At 43.8% G+C, this 23,640-nt stretch overlaps 1 protein-coding gene across 4 annotated transcripts in view; it reads left to right on the top strand.

Annotated features, from left to right (window-relative positions):
- Positions 1 to 714, top strand: part of INSIG2 (insulin induced gene 2) — a 14,566-nt gene extending 13,852 nt beyond the window's left edge. For all 4 annotated transcript variants that reach the window (XM_049813554.1, XM_049813555.1, XM_049813556.1 and 1 more), the window contains one exon: positions 1 to 714. This exon is cut by the window's left edge and continues 2,564 nt beyond it. The gene's annotated coding sequence lies outside the window, so the exon portion shown is untranslated.
- The last annotated feature ends 22,926 nt before the right edge of the window (positions 715 to 23,640 follow it).

Genomic DNA, 23,640 nt, shown 5'->3' with positions numbered 1-23,640 from the left:
AGTCCTTTATGTGTTTCACTATTTTTATTCTTATTTGACTAAAGTCAATACCGGATTCACATCTTGGATGTCACTTTTTCAAACTGCTTGTAATTTTATGGCTGAAGTGTTCAAACCCTGAAAAAGGTTCATGAGAATGCTGACACAGCCTTAACTGTAGTGGTGTGAACATGCTGCTACTGTATGGCCTGTAACTATAACATTAGACTGTCTTAAAAATGTTGTTCAATAGAGAATGAATAAGGTATATTTTAGATACAACTTTATAAGCACTATAACCTCTTCACTAATTAAGCATTGTAAGGCCTATGCTGTTTAAACTGGCAAGTTGCTGTTAAAAGCAAAATGTGCATTAAATACAATTACAACCTTGTTTGATAGGTTTCTTCTTTCTTTAAGAAATTATACTGATTTTTAAAACACACTGAGTTGCCTTCTATCAGCAATCTCGTAATAATTTTGACCATTGAGCTGGCATATTGGCTGCACAAAACATCTGTCTAGAAATACTAAAAAAGAAGCAGGCGAAATCAAATCGGCAGTGATTCTATCATAATTAGCATGCTGAGCAGCCTTTGAAAATTTGCCCTTTTGAATCTGCAATGGGAATATTTGAGCTGGGGGAAAATAAGCCAGATAACTTCAGTTGCAGTACAGAAAATAGAGATTTAGATATAAATAGCCACTATGAATATGAAAAAAGAAAAAAACAAACCATGAATGGCAGGGAATCCCTTAATATATTTGTATTTATTAATGTTCTAGTCTGGATATGAACTGAATGTTACTCTGGTATCCTCAGACTGTCCATTCATAGAGCCTATTGCTCCGTCTCAAAAAAAAGAAGTAACAGAGGTTTAGAAATGTGTAATGAAAAGGCCTCTGGGCAGAGGTGAAGAAGAGCTGGGAAGAGATGTTCTTCAGTATTTGAGAAGCGGTGCCCACAGCAGTCCCGCAGCAGGACAGTGCCACAAGTGAAAGTGGGAAAGAGTGCAGGGGGTGAAAGGAGAAGACCCGGATTTGTGTGGGATGGGGCAAGCTGTGACCCAAACCCCTAAACTCTGTAGTTAACTGCTCCCTTCCATCTGTAGCCTCTCCCTGGGAGCATCGCCCCGGGGAGTGGAAACTCTGGCTCCTTCCTTCCCGAGTTCAGCCCGAGGGTGTCTCGGGGAAAGTTGCCCATTGCAGAGAGAATATTCAAACTGCTGGGCTGCCGGGCTCTGGTGAAACGCGTCTTGTGCCTCCCTTTTTAACGTGGCTGCTGTAAGCAGCTAGAAGGAGAGTAAACAAAGAAACTTTTCCGCTGTAGCTCCTCTACTTCCCTTCTGCCATCTGGCTGGGAGCTGCTGTGGGGACCTATGGGCATACACCAGCCTTCTCTTTTTATCTCTCCCAGCATGTAAGGAAGGGACATAATTTTACCAGCTGCGTCACCCTGGACATCTTGCATATGCTTTTTACATTTTGGAGCAGTGTTACCAGTAATTCCTAATGGTAACAGATGAATGTAACCTGTGGAAGCGATGTTAAATATCAAATACAATGCTTATAAAAGTACATGCACAGCTGGGCGGAGGGAATGCACGTCTCACTGTGGGAATAGCTATCTAACGCTGTTAGTTTTGATGCCGGTACTAAATGCAAAGCATGAGTAATTTTGCAGCTTAATGTTCAGTACTAAACAGTAAATGAAAGGTCAGTCCAACATGTTAACTGTCATGGAATAGTAAACACTGCTTTAATTGCTTCATGCAGCCAGCTTGGATTTTTGGTGTGTCTGTTGTCATGTTTTGAGCAGCATGGTCCAGAGCCTTGTCCTGATTACCTCCCTCCCGTCAAATGACAAAGCCTTAGATCAAAGGATAAACTTTATGCCTGGAATTTTTAGGCAGCATACTGGGAGTTTGTGCATTGAATGATTAAAAACCATGCTGGGGAACAGGTAGGGGTCATTTCTTGTTCTGATTGGAGCCGAAATCCACGTTGAAATGTAGTTTTGCATTTTCTTGAGGTTTTCCTTTTTTGCTTTTCATTCCTGAAGTGCTAAAGTTTAGCACCTCCTGTTACGCTTTCACACTTCCTTTGGTTTTCAGCCTGCTCAGCACTCTAGCAGATAGGAAACAACATATACAAGTAAGAAAGAATATAAAGGGAAAGGGCTGCTACTAAGTTTCCCCAGGCCAAGCCAGTTCAGAGCCCAGTGGTGTCCAGTGGGCCATGTGTATTGGTATCAGACATGCAACCTGCAACATCCCCAGATCAAAAGTTCATAGGATTTGCTTTCTGCACTGGCAGCAGTCCTGCCTTGACTTTTGCACTGAAAAACCTCTGTGCAGGGAGCGAGCGACCTGTTGTGCACGTATACCCGCATGACTGCAGCACACATTGCGGAGTATTTGCAATGGCAAAGTCCACAGGTATAGCCATAAAGTCTGCTTTTTACGAATTTGTTGGTAGAAATCCTGAAGCTGTGCCTTTTAAGCAAATAGGGCAAAATATTTGTTGAAAGAAAATCTGTATTGATAAATATCTTGCTGTCTGAATTCACAATGTAATTCTGCTATTTCAGTTCTCTGATTAGTTCAATGAATGCCTTGTGTTATGCGAGATAAACCAACGTTTCAGATATTCAATACTTTTTTGGTAATCAAACCTCAAAGCAAGATTTGTTTGGTGCAATTATTAAGGGAAAATGTGTGAACTAAAAAGAAAGGTGGGAGGAATAGGCTTGCAACTTTATTTATCACACAGAAATTATGCCAGGAGAAGCTCCAGAATTTTGCATGATGTTGCAAGAAAGGAAAGGATGTTAAGTGATGTTCAGATTTCATCCTGGGTTTCAAAACAAGAGGGGAAGGAGAGCCTTACAGATGCAGTGCATTTGTATTGACTTGTTCTGATCTTCAGCCGTTCTCCAAAGGCATCACTTTATTGGCCATGATCACCAGAGCGTGTTTTGGCTCGTCTGTTTTCCTCCAACCCAGCTGTTCCAGTTGTTTCCTCAGCGACTAGGGATGCCTGGGGTAAGCCTGGCCGTGCCACCAGAGAATTTGTAGGAAAATGGCTTTAGCAGCTTCTTGCTGAGATTGACAGAGTCCTTTTGAACTTTGTGTGAAACTGGCGGTCTGCCCCTGGGCATTTTGGTTGGTAAGGGTGAGGTAAAGGTGAGGGATGTGACTAACTGGTGCTTGGTCGGGGGGTGATACTCTGTGTAAGGAGCTTAAATGCATATGTCAATTATGGTTCTAATGAAAAGCAAAGTTGCCCTGCTCTACAGACCATCATTTCTTGTCTCAAGTGGTGAGACCTGCCATCAGTCTGGCAAAGAGGGAAGAATATACTTTTTTCCTCCTCTTTACTCTTCCTTTGCACAAATACGTAGGAGCCTGAGCTAAGGACAGTTAATCCCGTTCTTGGAACTGGGACTATGTATAGGCTGGGTTAGCACTGAAAGACTCCACTGTTTTCTTTTTAAAAAACAAATGCTTGTTCTGTGCTGCATGTCAAGTGCAATCATTGCTGAATGAACTGACACGCAAAGCCAAGTTCTCAGCTGAACTGGCATAGCTCCATCGATTTCAGTGGATATGCAGCATTTCATGCTGGTTGGGAATTTGGCCCACTGTGTTTGAAAGGGATGAAACTGTTTAGACCTCACTTCTTTTCTAATGTGAGACAGGTCAAAAAAATTCCAACGCTGTGCAACAAATAAGAGCAGCACGCTGCAGAATCTGCCTTTCCCTCTCCTCTCTTTCACCACTGATGAAAACTGTCATCGTTCTCCGTGATTTACAATGTGTGCTTTTTATATGGTATATCAGCTCTTCAGGAGGACTGACGTACAAGAATCAGATCTGGCAGATCAGATTAGTAAAGATGCAAATGCAAAATGTTAGCCATTGATGAGCTTGTTGTCATAAATGCTTGCCACGATCTTGCTTTTTTTTTTTTGTCCAGTATTTCGCTTGTAGGAAATTCAGCTGAGGATTTGTGTTGGACCTGTGCCTGTTCTGATTAAACTGGAGAGAGAGAAATAATACTGCTTTGTGTGGTTTCAAACTCCTCTTACCAACCAGTTTCCTCAAATCAGTGTAACAAGCGAAAGTGCAGCTGGAGTAGCGGCTTGAAGAAGATGAATTGAAAGATCCCAAAGACTGATGTTTCAAGGACATGAATCAATGTAGTGATGTATCCACTATGGTGATAAGTGGTGTAAGAAACGACAGACAAGTAGTATTATGTAAGTGATAAATTTAGAAATGCAGTGTTAAGAAATAATGGGGCTGGTAGAAAGTGAGACGCGTACGCATTGCTGGAAACATTTTTGGGGGGTTTGTTCTGCAGACATTGGTCGTTGCACTGGTCCAGGGGATGAACTCTGGGACAGCGAAGAGCAGTGAGACGAGGGTTCACTTGATAAGCTGGCTAGATACAAAAGGGAGTTCAGTTTAGATGTCAGGTCAAAAGGGCCAGCGCAAAGACAAATACCAGTGATTTTTTTGAATGCCAAGTCCCTGGATTTGGAGTGCTGCTTGGGATTCACAACCCACTGGATTTCACCATTCTGGATCAGCTCACTGGTAAATGAGGATGGTTGTGTTGCTCCCGCAACCTGTGGCTTGACCAATGTGGTCCCTTAATCTGCTCCCAGGAAATAAAACAAGCTTAGCTGAAGCAGGAGCAGTTCCCCAGTCCCCTCTTTTCCATCGCGGCACCAACTCAGAGGTTAGTGCAAAGGGAAGGCCTCTTTTTGTCAGTGGTATCGGCTCCTCCTGCCTTCCACTGGTCATAAAAATGAGGCACCGGAGATGCTGTGCAACAAGAAAGAGACCCAGCTGCTACCAGAAACCCCTGAACTATCTCATCAGGGAAGTTCCAAAGCTATGGGGCACAGTATGTGCTTTCTGACATCATCTGAATCAGCTTTTCATGGAATACTTACGCTTTGATGAACTGTCAGACTTTGATAGTTTGTGCTTTCCAAGGTCACGGTAACTAATGAAACGCAGAGAGATGGTGAGGTTGGTCACGTAGCTGTTCCACAGCAGGTCACTAAGGGATGCGATGTAGAAAAGGCACTATGCGACACATCTGATGTCTCTCTTGCACGGCTGCTGTGAGGTGCATACTGAGATTTCACTGAGAAAGGACATAAACAGCCAACTGACACTTGTATAGACAAATCTTTATGGGATTTGATACCCTACCTAATGCTGACTGATGTTAAAGGGACTTAACAGGCAGGAAAAGCTGCTAGAAAATTGTTCTACTCGAGCTCAGATAAATGGTGCGGAGTATGTGGTGTGTGCAATGAAGATGAACATATGTTCGTCACTTTGGCATCTCTTAAGTTATTAAGGCCTATTCATTCTGCTATCTAAAATTCTTGAAACCAGTATCTTATCGCCTGTTGCACTGTTTCCCCGAGACAGTTCACAATATTGTTTATCGTAAGCACTGTCGCACCTTACCGTTGATTAAAATGGTAACTTCCAACTTAATCTTCTCGTGGGAAGAAAGTATTTTAGATATTAGTTTTTCTGCATTTCTTCAATATCAGACTTCTCTTCATCACAGTACTATTTTTAATTAAATCTGCCGATGCTTTGTTATGAATTCTAATGTAAAAAGGGCTGATTAATGCCCAGGCACAATACCTGCTTTTAAAAAAAGCCTGCATTTTATTCTGACAGCCAGGTAACATCTAAAACATATACCTCTAAACATCTACATATGTCCTTAGCTTTCGGGATGTCTTCATCGAGTTGACGTGCCTGAGGCCTGACACGAGTTGTTAGACGATGCCGTCTCTGTTCCTGGGAGCAGAGCGTGGGTTTCTTTGCAGTGTGGAGAGCAATGCCGAGGGTCTGGCCCGTGGTTGGACCTCGAAGGCAGCTGCAAGCAGAAGATGGAGACCCACCTGCTCTCCTTCATCCCCACCAGTTCAAAGGGACCCACCAAAGCCGTACTTGGAGCCAAGTGCTAATTGTACCGTTTTGCGTTACAGTTAACCTAGCGTTGGGGGGAAAAAAAAAAAAAAGTGGTTTCTTTTCAACGCCGTCTTGTCAAAATGCCAGACGCCGCTTGTTTTTGACATTTTCAGCTACTGTTAAAGAATAGTCTTGCTTCTGTCACAGCTAATGTTGACTTGAAGGCAGTTGTGCATTTCTCAACTCAAATGCTAAGCAGACAGGCTTGGGTTTGACAAATATTTTCCGGGCTTGCCCAAGGCAAGTAAAAATGAGCTTCTAGTTAATCGTTTGTTTTAAAATTCAAATTGGTGAAATAGGCAATTAAAAAAATGACAATTTTCATCAAAATTTGCAAATGAAATGTCTCTTTGCAGTCAGAGCGGGTTCAAGAAACTGCAATAGATAATTGCTATTTGAAATCAGTGAAGTATCCAGTATTTTAGGGCCGTGAGGATTGTGGCTGTTCTGCCTTAGTAAACCTTGATTGATTTGGTAAATAAGCATTTCAACTTCTCTCTTTAAAATAAATAAGCAATTTTATTGCTTTATTGCTTACCCCTGTATGGGAGGTAAACAAGCTCTCGAGCAGTAACCCCATAATATCACGAGCCCAAGTGCCATCTGTCACCGAGAATTTTGTCCCTTTATGCACAATAGCTTCTTATGGCATTAGGTCCGTTGTAGGTTAATTGATTAGCAGAGATCCTCCTTTCAGTTGTTGCTGCTTTTCTTCGCTAAAGGACCATATCTCTCATCTCCATTTCCTTTTCTCTCGCCCACATTAGCATACTAATCACACTGAAGTCCCACTGCTAAAAAACTCTATCCGTTTTATACTGGGGGAGGGGAGGAGGAATAAACTGGCATTTCCTGAGAGATTTACAGATGCTGTTTGATGACGGTTAGAAGGGAGGAAAAGAAAAGAAGTGGTGGCAGAGGTGAATAATGCACTGTGCGGGCTCTAGTGTGCTAGTGAAAGCTAACACTATAGCCGCATAAATATTAAACATATTTGAGAAGCACCATTGAAATAAATATCAAAGACAAAGTTGCTCACACATCTGTTTCTCCTCAAATTTTGCCACAGCGCTCTACATTTGTTTTCTCTCCAGCTGTTAACACCTGTCTTTCTGTCAGTGGTAATAATGCAATTTTAGGTGGGCTATGGAGCTGTCAGTAACATGAAAGAATTCTCTATTTTTGATGTAAGAAACTCCTTTTTCAAAACTAAAAGGGGCTCTGTGAACAAAGATACATCCTTGTGCTAATCCTTCAGAGCAGTACATGGGGTTTTTGTTGTTGTTTTAGGGTGGGTTTTTAAATCAAACTACAGAGAGTTGGGCTTGTATTGCACAGCTGAACTTGAACTAGATGAGACATCCTACAGCGGGCAGCTACTGCTTGCCTTTGTAGTTCTCATTTTATTGCTGACACATATTCAGAAGGTTGCGTGTGCATAGTACTCCTCTCTCCATATGATGCTTGTTATCTAACCTCATCAAAAGTGTATGCTGTGCATTGATTGCTACCAGAGGGGACACATCCAGCGGTGATGTCTTCTTTATTTACCTCTTAAATGAGCATAATATTCACGGGGCTGCCTGAAGAAAGCGTTTTACGCCTTTGCTGTAGTCATCTCAATAGAAGGATGATAGGAAATGCTCAGCTATCTTGGCATTGGAGATGACGGGACAAATCCTCAACTAATATAAACTGAGAGAGTCCATTTACTGTGCCTGTTTACCTAATGCAGAAGAAACGGCTATTTGTTCCTTCTGGCCTACAGAAACGCGTCCTGAGACTCAGGGCAAAGCATTGATGAACCACACCAGAAACATCCCAGATAACGAAGAAACAATGATGTAAAAGTGTGCATTAGCAGCAAATTAACACTTCACCCAACGTGAGCTTAGGTTTCTGGCTCAGGTGCTATAGGCATAGGCTCAAGGCTGTTGAGCCCATATTTAGTCCTCCATGCCGCCTTCTGCGAGGTAGCCCGTGGGTGAAGAAGCTCCCACCCGCTGCAGGAATGTAGGTTTCCATCTGTAATCCCTGCCTGTGAGTCCCAAGGAGAAAAATGTGGCTGAACTTCGCAGGTCTTTCAGATTGTCTTTGATGCGTGGGTGAAGCTGAGCGCCAGCTCGGACATGTTTTGTCAAGAAATTACTGGGTAGGACTGGTGTTGCAAATAGACGTCCCTTTCACCTCAGTCTTATCTCCAAGTTTTGTCAGCTGTTTCAAACCAACAGCACATTATTCTTCTCCTTCTGAAGGTCCTACGTAATGATTTGTGACCATGTCGCTCTTTCATTAATGAACGAAATTGGTCGATTTTCAAAAATACTAACTTGCAGCAGAGTTTGCGACCAGGGAACCAAAACAGACCTTAATTCAGAAATTACCGTCTTTGCCATCTGTAGGAGGATACGGAAGTACGAGCCACCTCATGGCCAGCCTTGTCCCGCCAGCCGTCGCTCGCAGAGCTCGGCGGACGTCAATCAAACAACCAGCAAGGGGGATGCAGGCTTCCCCCAGGAGAGCAGCAGCATTCCCGGGAATGGTCCTGGTCCATGAGCTGTAATGGTTAACGCGGAGAGCGGTTGCAGCGTTAACGCCTGCCCTTGGCACAGCGGCTTCCCTTCCCCACCGCGATTCCTTGTGCAATGCCTGTTTATTCAGGCTTCACGCAGGGATGAAACATTTGACCCATTGTGCAGGACCGGGCGGGAGGGGAGGGATTTCCCAAAGCGCTCCGTGCTGGCTGCGCTCTTCTGCCATTAAAGCAGTGGGGGGGGTCGGGGGTTCATTGTTTTCAACGGGAGAGGATTTAGGCCAAGGCTGAACGCTTCAAAAAAATCCCACCCCAAAGATCTGCAATAATAGAAAATTGAACCCAACTGTAACTCTGAAAAAGGGAGATAATGGTGTCGCGTGAGACGCTCCCTCGTGCTTTCTGTTTGCCATAAAGGCAGCACGTGCTTCAGGGAAACCTTGGTACATGTTTGGTTCGTGCCGGAACGTATTCCACTGCCTGGGGAAAAATCCGGAGGTGCCAAAATCCACTGTCGCCCCTGAGTCAGCTCTGCAATGTTTTATGTGCTGTTAGTGCTGATGGGTATCCACACCATATTAGAGCTCCCGGTAACTCTCAGAAACTCAAATATTGTGCAAATTACAGCCAGGATGTTCAGGGAGCAGAATGTCCCTCTCTTAGCAGATGGCTGCAGCCCACAATGTCCTATAATCACAACATAAAATATTACTACTTTTGCATGCTGTGTTGGAGAAAACATGCCAAACTGTAGTTAGGTTTCACAGGATCAGAAAAGTTTCTTCAGTAGGAAATAATTTGGAGGGTTTGGCTTTGGGATTCTTTTTCTCCCCCCCCCCCCCCTTTTTTTTTTCTTTTATTACTACCAAATAGATCTGTCTTCAATCTGCAAGTACAATAGCTCTCTGAATACGGCACTGTCACTCACAGAGGTAGCCTGGAAAAGACCATACTTTGCTACAGCAGTGCCTGAGAGTTTAAAAAGTCTTACAAACCTATTTGGGCTGACTGATTTGGCATTGCTTTAGAGGCCTTTGCCCTGGGAAAGTCGTAGGGTTTGGCTACTATCAGGACAGGAGCCTCTAAGAAGACCGTTGGCCTGATGTGACTTCGGCTGAGCATTGTTCTGCTGCCTCTGGGCCATTCTCTCAGATGATAAATGATGCTGTACACGGAGTGTGCAGAAAAGAGCATCCTTCCTCCTGTAGACAAATTACTTTCTAGTTTCTGCAGGCTGCATGGTTGTGATTCCCCCCCCCCCCCCCCGCAATGTAATCTGTATTGGGTGTAACGTTACCTAATATGCGATTAAAGACCAGTGATGACTAAGAAGGTAAGCGATCAAATATTCTACCTGAGACACATGTACACATCATTTATCTCACTTTTCTCACAGAAGAAATTAAACCAGTTTCCTTAGCTGTTAGTCTAAGGCAAATGAAATCCTGAATTCGATTAAGTGTTGATCCTTCTGCCTCGCATTCTCCAGGAGATGTTATTCAAATTTCGGGATAACATCAGCCCTTTGTATGGCTCTCATCAAGTCCCAGTCCATATGGTTTCTCATGTGGAGTGAAGAAATCAAATCAGTTGAGTTATTCCAGAGATTTTAATGTCATGGCAAGGAACTTCTCATACTTGATACAGAAGTTTACTGTCCAAAATATTCTCCTGTCCTAGATGTGGATGAGAAAATTCCTGGTTTATGCCACGGCAGCACCTATAATTTTATCCAAATCGTGGTTTCCATCCTCATGAATACGTAGTTCCCAAGCAGTCTGCCAATATTAATGATAAGCCATAACAACTGGATGAAGCAAGAAAACCATCATCTCTTGGATGAGAGAGAACAAAACCTTTAGTATAAAAATGTCTTTAGTATAAGCTGGCCACACAATTCTCATGTGTCCATGGGCAGGGATGAGGATACTCCAGTCTAACCCCGGTTCACTGCCCTCTCCTGGTACTACTCAACTGTTCCTCGAGTTATTTGGGAAAGTGTAAATCTGCATAAAATCAACTTAATTCAACATCAACACCTCAGTCTGAAGAGTTTCTCCTTGCCGGGACGTTCCCAAGATCGGCCAGATACCCCGAAGTTTCCTCCTCTCCGTACTTTGCCAAAGTCTTTGTAAATTTAGCCTCAAATCCAGCAATTTTCCAAAATGATGACTGCAGCACAGCTGCTATCCCAGGTTCTCCATAGTCCTGGGCCGTGCAGCAGCTTCTTCACACAGATGTAGGAGAAATCTGTGCCAAGCAGCGGGACATTTAAAAGGAGCGTTCACATCTGATGTTGTTCAGGTTCTTTTATGTGCAACGAATTACACGTTTCCAGCCAAATTCAGAGCATTCAGTTTGCTCATCACAAAAGCCACCAGCACAGCTGGCAACTGTCACCCTGCCTCGTACGATGGGGAGGGCTATAAATAACCCCGCAGCCAAATTTTGGGTGAGCGGTGTGTGTGTAAGGCTCTGCAATCCGACTGCAAAACACCACTGTGCCAAGGAGAGAGCTCAACGTGGAAGGCAAACAGGACAGGACGTTTAATGTCCATGCAGTAACAAACGTGTTAAAAGTGGAGTCAGGCCATGGATGCTGAAGAGGAATTGAAAAGTTTCCAAAATTTGGGGATGTTTCTATTCGTTTGAGCTTTCAAAACTTTCCAAAACATTAATGTCCAAATTGTTTTAGACTTCTCTAGCGTGTATGAGAGGAGGGTGTGCGCTGAAATATTTTTTCCAGGCTTTGCAACACGTCCCGGCACAAAACTGCCCTATGTCTTTTCCCATCACAATGTTGACATTGGGATCGTGGCGTGCCTGCGGTGTTTGGAGAGCAGACAGCCCTCAGGCTACAGAGGTGCTCAACCACCATGTTTTCGCTCTGCTAAAATTTCATTCCGCTTGGGCTGAAATATGAAGTGTTAAAAAAACTGCTGTTTCCCTCCTTCCAGTTGCATTCCTGAGGGAAATTTTGGAAGGCGGCCAAAGCCAATTGAACGCAAAAATCCCATGGCAAAAATCCCGTGGCAGAGCAGTGCAGCGGAGGCAGTGGGAACAGACTGTGCCGGGAACGCTTGGGGCTGCCGGGGCAAGCACGGTGCTGGCCGGCCGTGGGGAGAGGAGCAGCAGCACCACTTGCTCTGCCCTCGCCGCCCGCTCCTACGGTTCATTTTTTTTCTCTTTGTCACCCAAAGTCAAATCATGGGATCGCAGCTCTCAGGCTGTTGGGGAGAAGGAGTCAACAGCCGTGGCCCAGCGCCAGGGAAAGGCAGCAAGAGGGAGCAGAAACCAGGAAAAATTTGTCCTCCCCACGTCGAGCGTGGGTGTCTGGAGCACAGGTCTGCTCTCCCTCTGCACAGCATCCCCTCACTTCCACTGGAAAAGGTCACGGAGACATTCGTGGAAAAGGTATTAGTCGAACAAGCAACCTTATTGGGAGGTGGCAGAGACTGCAGGGTGTCAGGGTCTGACAGGCAATGTCCATCCCTCCTGCAGAGGATGCTAATTCTCATTCTCTGTTTTAAGGGTCCGTCAGTACGAGAGGTACTTAGGGGCGGATGCCTGGCTGGGGTCCGTGTCCAGCTTCTGCTCTGGAAGGCTGCTGCAGAGCAGCCTCGTGCTCTATAAATAGTTCTCATACCGGAGGAGAGCTTGGGCAAGTTTTAATCACTTTTAAGGGGATTTGGTTGCTGTAACACATGTGCCACGTGCTCCTTTGGACTCGCTTAGCTGCCAGACCTGGCCTCTGCTACAGAAGGTGGGGTCCCATGTCGGTCATCCCTCCTATCTGCCAACCCCATAGCAACATCTCAAGGTCCCCCAGAGCATCCCAGCTGGCACTAGAGACTTCTGTTTCAGCTGCTGAGCTTCATCCTCTGGGCTTTAGTTCCTTCCTCCACATACGCACTGGCAAACCGTGCCTTGTTCGAGAGCTTCTGGGAGGGGTAATTCAGCAGCAGTGAGAAAAAGCTTTATCATCGCCAGCCGCCGGTGCAAATTACCACCCTTAGGAGAAGACAACACGCCCAGATACTAAGATAAGTGGCTGTCTTGCTAATCAGAAAATGGCAGTATTGAGTCCAGATGTAATTATGCTCCGTTGGTACTATCTGGAATAACTCGTAATGTGACTACCTGGAAGGACGTTGCTAGGGCTGTGCCAAAAAAAGGCTTAGCACAGATTTGGATGAAATTTAATCTAAATATTTTAGGCTCAAGAGTCATGTTGCTGGGTTTTCTTTCTCATCCATGTTTTAACAGAGCCATTTCTCCCTGGGACCTGGCCATCAGTTCTGTCTCGTGAAGCCATGCTGAGACCCCGGTTCTGCTTGAGGCATGCGTGAAATGCCATCCAAAACCCTGCTCCAGCCACTGCGCTTTGTAACGTGGAGGCACAATGCTCCTTTCAGCAGCAGCACCGAGGAAAACTTCTTAGAAAGGTTCCTCCTTTTTTCCACATGGGAGTGTTTTCACTGTACCACCTCCAAGAAAGCTCTGCTCTGGCTCCGTTTAGCTCTACCTTTCCTCAAAAATGCGATACGTCACCCACTCAGGGTGTCTTGTTCAGAAAATGGGCAGTTGTCTTTGTTTTTCCTGGCAGAAATGTCTGCCTGGATCTGATGAACAGGGACAAGGTCTTCCGAGCCGAGCACTTTAATGCTGCAGAACCAGTGCGTGCGTTCTCGGAGGCAGCAAGTCATGAACCGTCCGTGGGCAAAATCAGCCAAACTCCGAATGCTCATTCTGCGAAAGGAAAGGGCATGTGTTTTTTGAGGGAACCAAAGGACCTCTGGTCGGCACCCTCCAACAGGGTCTCGGTGTCAGGGTGAGATGTCCTTGGGGTCTTGAAATGGGCTGGGAGCAACTAATGAACTTCCGAGGATTTTTAAACTTTCCAAAAAATGATGCAGGCGATGCACTGCATGGTTTTGTGACAAGTCTCTACAGCCTGAGCTCTTTTCAGAAGTTCAAGCTGCTTCCTCGGACTACACGTTAAAAACCAAGGATTATGGAATTTAAACCACTTTTATCTCATTGATGCAGTGTGCTATTTTATGTATCTGAATTACTCCACAATATCAGTCAGCCTAGGTTTCACTATAGCTTGTCATAGTAACAAATACAATTTTAAACAAGTTTATTTCTTTAAAAAAGGGTATTTAATTTAAATGAAAATTATCTTTACAATCCAATTGGAACTACCCATTGCTTTCCATCCTCGTCTAATCTGCTGTCGAGGGCTGTGGAATCCAACTCAGTTCTAAAGCGAGGAAGTCCTGGGGATTAGGTTTTTTCATCACTAATAAATTTCATCTTATTTCTAGTCCAAATGTGTTTAGCTTCAGCTTGCAGCTACCAGATACTTCTGTTCCTCAGCCTGTTAACTTAAAGAGCCCTCCGCTGCCAGAAATTCCCTCCCCCTATATTATGTGTAGACAATAACTAAATCATTGCTGAATTTTCATTTTACTCAGTTGCACGGACTGAACTTTGCACTACAAAACAGCTTTTTCCAAACACTGAATCATTTCCATGGCTCTTTTTTGGAATCAGTTTCAGACTGCCCATGTGGATTTGCTGTGTTTGGCGGGCAAGGAGCCCCAGCCCCTCTCTGGGAAGGCACAGGAGGAGGAGGAGGGCGCTGGTGGGACAGCAGCCCCGGCACTGCTGGACTTCACCGCTGCTGTCACCCAGAGGCATTTTGGTGCCGTGGCCCTGGAGGCGAGCCCTGGTTTGGGACAGGCAAGGGAAAATATCAGCCCATCTCAAGCCTGAAGCGGTCAAACTCCTTGAGTCTCAGCTCTGGGTTTGAGGTCAACTAGAACAACATCTACCACCCTCCTCAGCCCCGTTTTATGGAGCCTATGTGCGATCGCCCGTGCTGTGAGGCTGGAGCACCCCCGGACATTTGGCTGTATTAAAGGAACCTTCTTTGGAAACACATTATTTTTGAGCAAAATGGGCTGATTGAGCAGCATAATGTATTGAATCCAATGGGAATAAAGGAGGGATCTCAACTGCCTGGCATGGGCCACGGTGCTGCTGGTGGGGCGTCCCCCAGCCCACCTGGCAACTGGGCTCATTGTGTCCTGGGGAGATAAAAACGGAGAGGTTGATAATATTTGAGACTTGCAATTTCTTCAAGTGTTATTTGTATTTATAGATTTACCATTCGTGCATTTTGCCTGAAGAAACGGTTGAAAAACTTCCAGCTGTGGCAATTTCCTTGCAGCCTAAAATTTCCCTGTCGCTCCCTCTTCGTGTAACCACAGCTGCTACATAGGCTGTCCAAAGCACTGTCCAGCAGGACTGCATTTAATGAAACCTTTTAATTTGAAAATGACCAACGGAGGAAAAAAAGGCGTTCTGAAGCACCAGGCATTTTCTCAGATTAAAACCTCCATTCTCCTTTTTAACAGAAGTATGGAAATCGGTGGCACGCGAATTCGTGGCATGTGTTTCCTATCATATCGTCACTGGGAGAAGTATAAAATAAATGAAGGGGAAGTCATTTATTGTGGGGCCTTAAAAAAACCGGTCTGGAGCTCTTATCATACCGCCTTCAGTAATTACACATGAAAACCTTATGCACATAGCATATAATCTGTCAAGCAATCAGATGCTTGGCTTTAACCCCTACCTGGCTTTGGGCACTGCCCGCAGGCTGGAGGTTAACCGGGGCAGGGGGGTTGAGGTGTAACCTACGCAGGAATTTGAGGGACCCACCTGTATCTAGAGGGGCCTCGACTTCAGTGGTCTGAAACCAGCTCCTATAAGTACAGTAAAGGCAAATTCCCCAGGAAGCTGCTCTGTGAGCCATACATACTATGTGGGTAACGTGAGGTGTGCAGATCATTTAGAATGAACTTTAATAGAGTTGAGAGTAGTTTCAGCCTGTGTGTGACATCTAACAATTAGGGTACCCTCTATGCTTGTATGAATCATTAACTTCTAAACCTGCTAGTTCAGCCTCTGACACAGAGCCATGCATCACCGCTAACTGGTGTTCACCTCAACACAGGCACCTGAGCTGTTCGGGTAGAAGTTATAATTCATTTCACTAGGGCAGCCTATGCTTAAATCCAACTGGAATGACACTAACAAACTCCAAAGATTAGAAAACGCTGGGACTGAGCTAAAAACTCGATAGCTTTTAGAAAGGTTTCTTCTTAGAGGAAATTTTTAACACTTGTGAAACTTTTGCGTTCATGTTAGGGTTAGTCTAGGCATATCTGAACTGTAAAACTTTAATATTTTCACGTCAAAAATGATTTTGCTAAAGTTAGCTTTCCCCATACTTTGACTTATCAGTTTCAGTTGTGGTGGTGTGCATTTCAGTTGAAGTTTTATTACATTATGTTGGCAGCACATTATGTTTTTTACACATGGATTTGATTGAGAAATGAAACTGGAATAAGAATGAGGTAGCAGCAGCATCTGCTGGGAGACGCAGCTAGTGCTGGTGTCAATCAATCTGATTGATTAAATATGATGGCACACATTTTATTAAAACAAAATGCTCTCCCTGAAGAAGACTATTATGCCAATATAACACACAGCTTTCCTAAAGAACGTTACAAAAGAGGTGGTCTGTTTGTGAAATACAATACTTGTAAATAACTGGAAAGAACTGAAGAGTTCAAATTACATTTGGCTGCTCATGGAAACAGCTATTTTATTGTTTTGGCACGCAGTAGCTGGTATTGTTATATTGGCAAGATCAGCAGCACTGATGGAAGTTTAATTATTCCGTGGGACCACAAAAAGATTTTACACGCGCGCTGATGTTACTAAGCAGGTCCGAGACTTGAAAGGGCTTGGTGGCTTGAGATCAGGGTGGACGACAGACTGGCTCAAGGCTTGAGACGGAGGCAGCGCCTGCCCACCTCACACCTCCGGCACGCTGGAATTAATTTCCAGGCAGCCTCCCGGCTCTCTCTTTGCAAGGATGGGTGTTTGCGGGACCGGCCTGAGCCTGGGAAGCGAGCTCCTCTGGGAACGGACGGTCATCAAAGGCGCAGTTACCTGCCCGTCCAGGTACACCTTCCACTTGCCTTCTGTCTCGCAGAAACATATAGGATGTGCAGCGACTCCACCTCGAAATACAGCTGGTGGTGAAAGGAACCATTCCATGGTGCGTTCTCTGCTCTCCCCAGGGGAAGGTCAAGGGAAACGATGAGTCATATTATTTGAGAAGTGCTTAGAGACTATAGCGGTGGAGAATTTAGGACATAATAAATCTTTGCAGTGTTTCCTATCCACCTAAAATTATGGCTTCTGTTGGGTGTCCAAAGGAGTCAGTAGTAGTTTTGCACTGGCTTCACCAGGGCTGAGGTTTTACCCACTTCCATTTACATGCTACCCAATAAGATGAAATATGAAAATTCCCAACCAATGTCAATATTTTACTCACTTTCCTCCAAATGTAGACATTCATAATTTAACACAGGTTTCTGCTTGCTTCCTTCATCCTCACTACATGTATCCAAACAACATTTGCTTCAGTAAATAATCTAAATGTGAATAAACATCTGCACCACAGAAGGGTGCTGCTCCCTACCCTGTATGGATGTGATGACTGGGGATCAACCAGGTTTATGCTCCAGTTGGACGTGGCATTGCAGGAACAGATTAAAAGGGTATTTCTGCCATCGAGGCTCCCGCCGCCCGCCATCGTTCAGGTACACAAATCACAGTAGAAAGGTGCCTAATATACAAACCGTGTAATAGAGCAGTAGCCTACAAAACTTGCTGGTTGGTGCCATTCCTGTCTTCAGGAGGAGGGTGCTCTTTATCGAGCTTTCTGGGATCTTCAGATCCTGCGAGGGGAGGGGAAGGGAGCAGCAGAGGCCTTTGATGGGATTGGCAGGGAAAAAGGAAAATAGCTAGGAGAGAAAGATTAGATGGGGAGAAAACAAATTTGTATGGGCAGCACCCAGCTTCCAGAGGGGAAAAGGTGAAAGGAAAAATAGTACATGGCAAAAATTACTACTTTGATTTCAGAAAAGGGCAAAATGCAACAGTGACGGTCACAGTATAACAACATATGTATCATAGCGTAGAGGAGAAGCGTAGAAAACATTAGGCTGCGGTCCGCTCCCTTTTCACGTTTATTGCTGGAGTTTCTCGTGGTAACCCCCCTGGGTTGCTTCCTCTAGTTTCAGTGCAATTTCTTGTCCTCGTGGTTAACTCCTAGGGATCACCTCTTCTAGTTTCAGTGCAATTCCTTATCCTGTTTTATTTCGTTAGGAGGACACAGCCCGTTTGCTGTGCCGTGATGTCGCAGCACCTTCAAACCCATGTAGCTGCTCCCCGAGCACCACGCTACCCTTTGGCCGTCTAATTCAGTGAAATACTTACGCGGGTGCTTAGAATTAAAAACAAGCTCAGCAGAGAATCTCAGCGTGTTTAACGTGACGGCATCAAAACGGCACGAGTACAGATGGCTTAGACAATATCTGTGTTGAATTTTTAGTGGCAGATATGGAACTATTTTTAAGATCCTACTGTTATTTCTCCTGAGAGATCTTTTCTTAGCAATCTAAGTAGAAAATAATAATGAGGAAAAAATCCCCCTTGCTAGGCAACCTCTTCAACATGCAGATGGTTTCTGCAGTGACACTTCTGCTGAGGCTAATCTTTCAGGATTGAGATATTTTCAGAAACATCCATTTGTGGTTTATGTTGTTCTTTACTCACAAAGACACAGCTATGTATACAAATATTTTCTCCATCTTCACCCGCGTATTTGGTGGTTTGAGGCTTGCTAACAACTTTTTGCATGAACAGACATCTCTGTTGTACTTTGCAGACCTCAGAAATGTAGCTAATGATGGTATTTGTACTGATGCATACTTCATCTGCCTCCAGCCTTCATTCCTTCCCGGGGCCCATTGGCTTTCTCAAAGGTTCACCACCACCTGCATTATCTCAACTTGCCAAGTTATCCCAGTGCAGAATTGCTCTGAAGAACATCAGAGCTCTGATCTTACTGTTTTACAGTTGGGGATGGTGTATTTTCTAATATCCTCAAAAAGAGTCACTGAGGTCATTCTGAGCACATCGGTCTTCGGCGGGTGACTCTCCCATTTTTTCTTCTAAGTTTGTCTCCTTTCATCCCCATTAATCTTCTGTCCTTCCCACCTTTGCAAGAACTTCTCCATTTAGTATCCTTGCTGCTTGGATGCCCCTGGGCTGGGAGACTTTCTAGTTTGTTGTGCTTATATTGTCAACCTTTCCTGATGGAGAAACCCAAAGGCAACATGATCTCTGGATTTATGGTTCATGTGCGAAGACAGGAAAGTGGTGTGGGCTTGGGGGAAAAGCCTCAGGTTTGTTATACAAGCAGAGTAAAGGATAGTCACTTCAGACTTCAGTAAGCATCTGAATTAAAGCAAATGCAGTCACACCACCCCTTTTGATATTCCCTGACAGTGCAAAACCTAAGATTGACATCAGAATTTGATTTCATGCTAAAATGCCAGACTGCGCAGCAGTTCAGGAGCGCTGTGTATCCTGTGCAGGTTTACTTGCAGCGAGCCCTGCGAGCTGCCTGGACAGGAAAAATCACTTCAGCCATAATGGTTTAATAGCTGATAAACATGCATCAATATTTAAGAAGCATAAAGTGAAATATAATACCTCCTAAAACATTCAAGAACAGACTAAACATTGCTGAAGGAGTGAAAATAGCCAACTGCATGAGACATTTTCAAGCCTTTTCTTTAAATCTTCATGAATCTACCAGTTTTCCTACCAGAGATTCATAGTTACAAATGTTAACTCAAAATTCTCATTAATAACAATCAAAGTGCACGATAGTACTTTGGTGCATATTTTGACACATCTGCAAATGCTGGCATGGAAAGGACTTTAACTGGCTGCTAGTTATGATTAGCCCTAAGAGGAATGTTTTGTATAGCGTCTCCATGGGATTTTAAAATCTTGATAGCTAATGAAGGTTAATAACATATATTGAAACATAACTAAAATCCAGTGCTTAGGCTTTCACACAGGACAAGGTGCTGACCTATGTTTACTAAAGTAGGTAACATCTGCTCTGGGGATCCTGACCCGAGACATGGCATGAAACCGGGACCCACTGACTTCTGCACGGTCAGGATTTTGCATATTATGAACTGAATAAAACCCACTGTTAGGTGTAAACATTTATAAGACTATTAAGCAGTTGCGTACTTGATCATCACCACATCAGAAGTGCTTTTGCTGGGCACGGTGGACATCAATTTCTCTTTTTGCTACTCAGAAGCTATTTCTTGATAAGGAAAATGCCCTTGAACAGTGCTCTAGGAGGGAAGACCAGCTGGAGCTCTGCTTTGTGGTTAGTTATATTTTGGAATCCTAAGCAGCTGTTTGCCTATGTCTATATTCATTAGGCAGGGATTTAAAGTAAAAAGTACATCATTCATTATTGTTACTGCAGCACAGACGTCTACAGCTAACCCTATCAAATAATGCAAACCAAGTGAACAAACAACCAACATAATTTACTGTCAACTTCTGTAAAAACCTGAAAAAAAATCCCCACAGTCCAAAATATTGTGGGTGGTTTTAACAACATTGTCCACAGTGCATGAAATGCAATATTTTGGGGGTAGTAATTGCCGTTATTTAAACCTCAGAAAGCCACAGATTTATATTTGTTCTGTTTCCCTTTAAGCTGGATAATAAATCTGTACAGCTTCTTCTTGGTTTTTTTTTGTGTCTTTTTTTTTTTAAGAAAGACTTCTGAGAAGATAATATCTGCCTATACTGGTCTCTTTTTTTGCTTTTTAAAAATCACAGGAAAGATTTTTATCTGCTGAGTTGCTCTGTATGGAGCAAATTGTATCTTTAGACATACGGTACTATAAGTACTGAAGATAGCATCACAGATACGTATTGCATAAACCAGCAGTCAATTTTGACTCAGAAGATAATACACCAACTGCATATTAAGTTTAATGTAGATTAATGTGAGTTGCTTTCCTTTGCATGTATGTACACAGGTACAAATAATTAAGATTAATTCCACTGGATATAATGGCCTTCACTGTGCACAGTGCCATAAAATTCTTCTTTAATAGCTGTTAATTGGATGTATTTGCTTTGATGGTGAAGTCCTGATTAGTCCTGTTACCCTACAACACCTTCCCCCTCCCTTTGCTCACTTTTGTGCTTAGGAAGAGATTTATAATAAGGGAATCACAGCTAGGCAGTTTATTAGCAAAAAAATCAATACATGTATCTGTTTACATGTATTAGAGGTTCAGCTAAACAGGGGGTGCTCTGCATAATATTTGAAGAGTAGAGGTGATGCATGTTTTCATTTTTTCTTCTTTTCCCCACGCAATGTTTTTACAGGTAATAACTCAGCTTTCTTGCCGGATTTCTTTTTTTATCTGTTTTCTTTCTTTGGCTTCTGCGTCGAACCTGCGGAGTTGCTCGGTGGTAATAGGAGAACCACAGTACCTTCAGCAAGCTCCAGCGCCAGGACGTCAGACGTATGGCTGAAGTTAGGAACAGCTTTCATATGATGATTCAGTGTGTTTTTTCTGGAAAATAGTCAGTAATTATTTTGCCATCTCTGTTCTCTGAAATAAAGTGAGCCTGAACATAAGGGACAGAGGCTTCCGTGTGTGCAAATCAGCACGTCTTCACTGAAATCTAGGTGGATATTTGATTTGTGCTGAAGTCCTGGCCCTCTTTTTTTAAGTAGCTCATTTCTACCAATAATATTTTACATTTGTTGTCTCCCAGGAGCACAGCTCTTTTTATGGAATTAATGAATGATGGATATATAAAGGAAGACATGAAAGGTACAACTCCAGCCTAAGCCAACGTCTCAGAGCAGGGTTCCTGGGCACAGCTCCCCTGCTCTCACCCATCCACTGCCACGTGTGGAACCGCAGGCAGTTTTCCCGGGACATCAGTCCAGCTGCATGTGGCGTTGGGGCATTTTTTCCTGCTCGGAGCACTTTTAAGTACCTGAGCCCAGCCACCCAGGAGCTGTGACAAAGCCAGCCCTGACCCCGGGAATTCTTCACTATGGATTTCTGCTCCAGCGACTCGACCTTACTAACACAAATCATCTCTACCGTTTTATCATTAATATACTGGCCCGGCGCCTTTCCTTGTGTGAGTATGAACTCCTCAGCTTGCTGCCTGTCGTGCTCCTGGTGATCTTCACAGAGCCCAACAAAGAGGACAGGGCTCTTCCCTTCTCCTCCTGTCTCTTCCCATCAGCCTGGAGCCACTGGACGCTGCTGGGACACAGCCACATACCGAAGGGGGAACCCCCGTTTAAAGTGGTCTGCTCTCTAGCAAATAGGTTCTCCCTCGAACCCCAGTTTAAAGTGTTCTGCTCTCTAGCAAATAGGTTCTCCCTCAAGGAATACTTGAATTAAATGCCTGTGGGGTCTGGTCTACTGCCAGGAAGACCTCGGTGGGACCTCGTCCAGCTGAGGATGGGCTTCTGCCTTCCTCCTCCTCCCTCCGACGCTGTGTTTAGTGAGTCAGGGTGCTCCAGCAGCCAAACAGGATTCTTAATAATGTATGGGTTATAAATGATCAACCTGATTAGAAGTTACTGCATAAAGTGTTCCACGGAGGACAGGCCAGCACTGCTAGTTGCATGAATCGCTGCTATTTATGTCCTTTAATTAGGAAAACTGCTGTACAATTCGGGTTTTAGAGGATGTCTTCTGACAGATCTTCAGTGCTCCCTCTGACTTATCTCTGCATCCAAGTCTGCTGCTTATATTATTTGGATCTCTTACTGCAGCCAGGGGAAGTCCAGACAGGGCCAATTCCTGAAGTGTTTAAATCTGAGAAGCCCCATCACGATGCCCAATTACACCATTGTCTGAGGATCTGATTGAATGATTTGGGGACTGAAAGAGCAGGTCTTTTACGAGATTAATAATCTACGGAACATTAATATGTAATTCTCCCCCCTCCTCCAAAAAAAGGAAGAAGTCTGTATAATAATGGCAATTATAAGAAAAGTTAAAAAAAAAGAAGGCCATTTCTTTGTAACCATTTAAACACGCTTAGCAATTATACATTTATTGTCAGTATAAAATGAACAATTCCGCAAAAGCTGGGAGAATATCAGCAGAAGCAATTAAGAAAGGTGTTTATTTTACTGAGGTCTCTCCATTTTAATTTCAGAAGTAAAGCTCTGTCAGTGAGTTTGCAGTTGTTTTATTCATGCTTTTAATTACAGCCCATTTCCAAACTTGACTATATCTGCCCCAGGCGAGGCTGTATTTCAACGCACTTCTGCCTTAAGACCCCTCTAGCAAGGGGAGGGTTAAAACCAATATTTGTAGATAAAGAGGTAAACATATTTACATTCAGTTTTTCACACTTTATGCATATGTCATGCAGTGAATAGTTTTAGAGGTATGTTTGTACTATCTCTCCAGAATTTTTACAGTCTGCAGGACACAAAATCTCTATAAAGTGACTTATTGAAATAGAAGCAGATTGGTAAAACCGTTTCTCTCTTATGAACTGTGAAGAATGATCCTCTAAATGAAATCAGGAAGGAACTGGACAGAATCTTGTTTAATGGTGTGACAAAATGAATCACAACTATTCCAAGCATCCATCACTGCTAAAAGGGGACCACAAATGATCTGTGAACTACTATATATTGATTACTCATGTACTACAAGTGTCGGATTTAATGTTCACACACCATGGAAAGGCGGCAGGGACAGATGGTGCCTTAACTCTTCTTTGATAGATTTTAATGGTGAAATATTGATTTCTATCTGGCCAAGGCCTGTTGTTAGGGGCCAAAGTCATTTGTTGGGTATAGCCGGACACCCAGTCTGCTAGGGGTAATCAATCATTTTTGGCAAGGCAGGTGAAATTCTGAAGAGAAGCACCTTGGATTCCCAAACTGTATCGAGATGAGGCTGAGACCAACATTTGCGCATGCACGCCCCCTCCTCCCCCCACGCACACATACAAAAAGACTCCATGAAATTGTGCTTGTAAAGAATTATTAATGATAAGACATGTTTACTGAGGAGAGTCACAGCGAATCACAGCTGACATGAAATAGTCTGGGAGCCTCGGAGAGAAAATGAGCTTCTCGCT

The sequence above is a fragment of the Accipiter gentilis genome, chromosome 1, assembly GCF_929443795.1.
Source record: "Accipiter gentilis chromosome 1, bAccGen1.1, whole genome shotgun sequence".
NCBI lineage: Eukaryota > Metazoa > Chordata > Aves > Accipitriformes > Accipitridae > Astur > Astur gentilis.
Note: the sequence above shows the minus strand (reverse complement) of the source record. Positions and strands in the feature narration are given on the sequence as shown.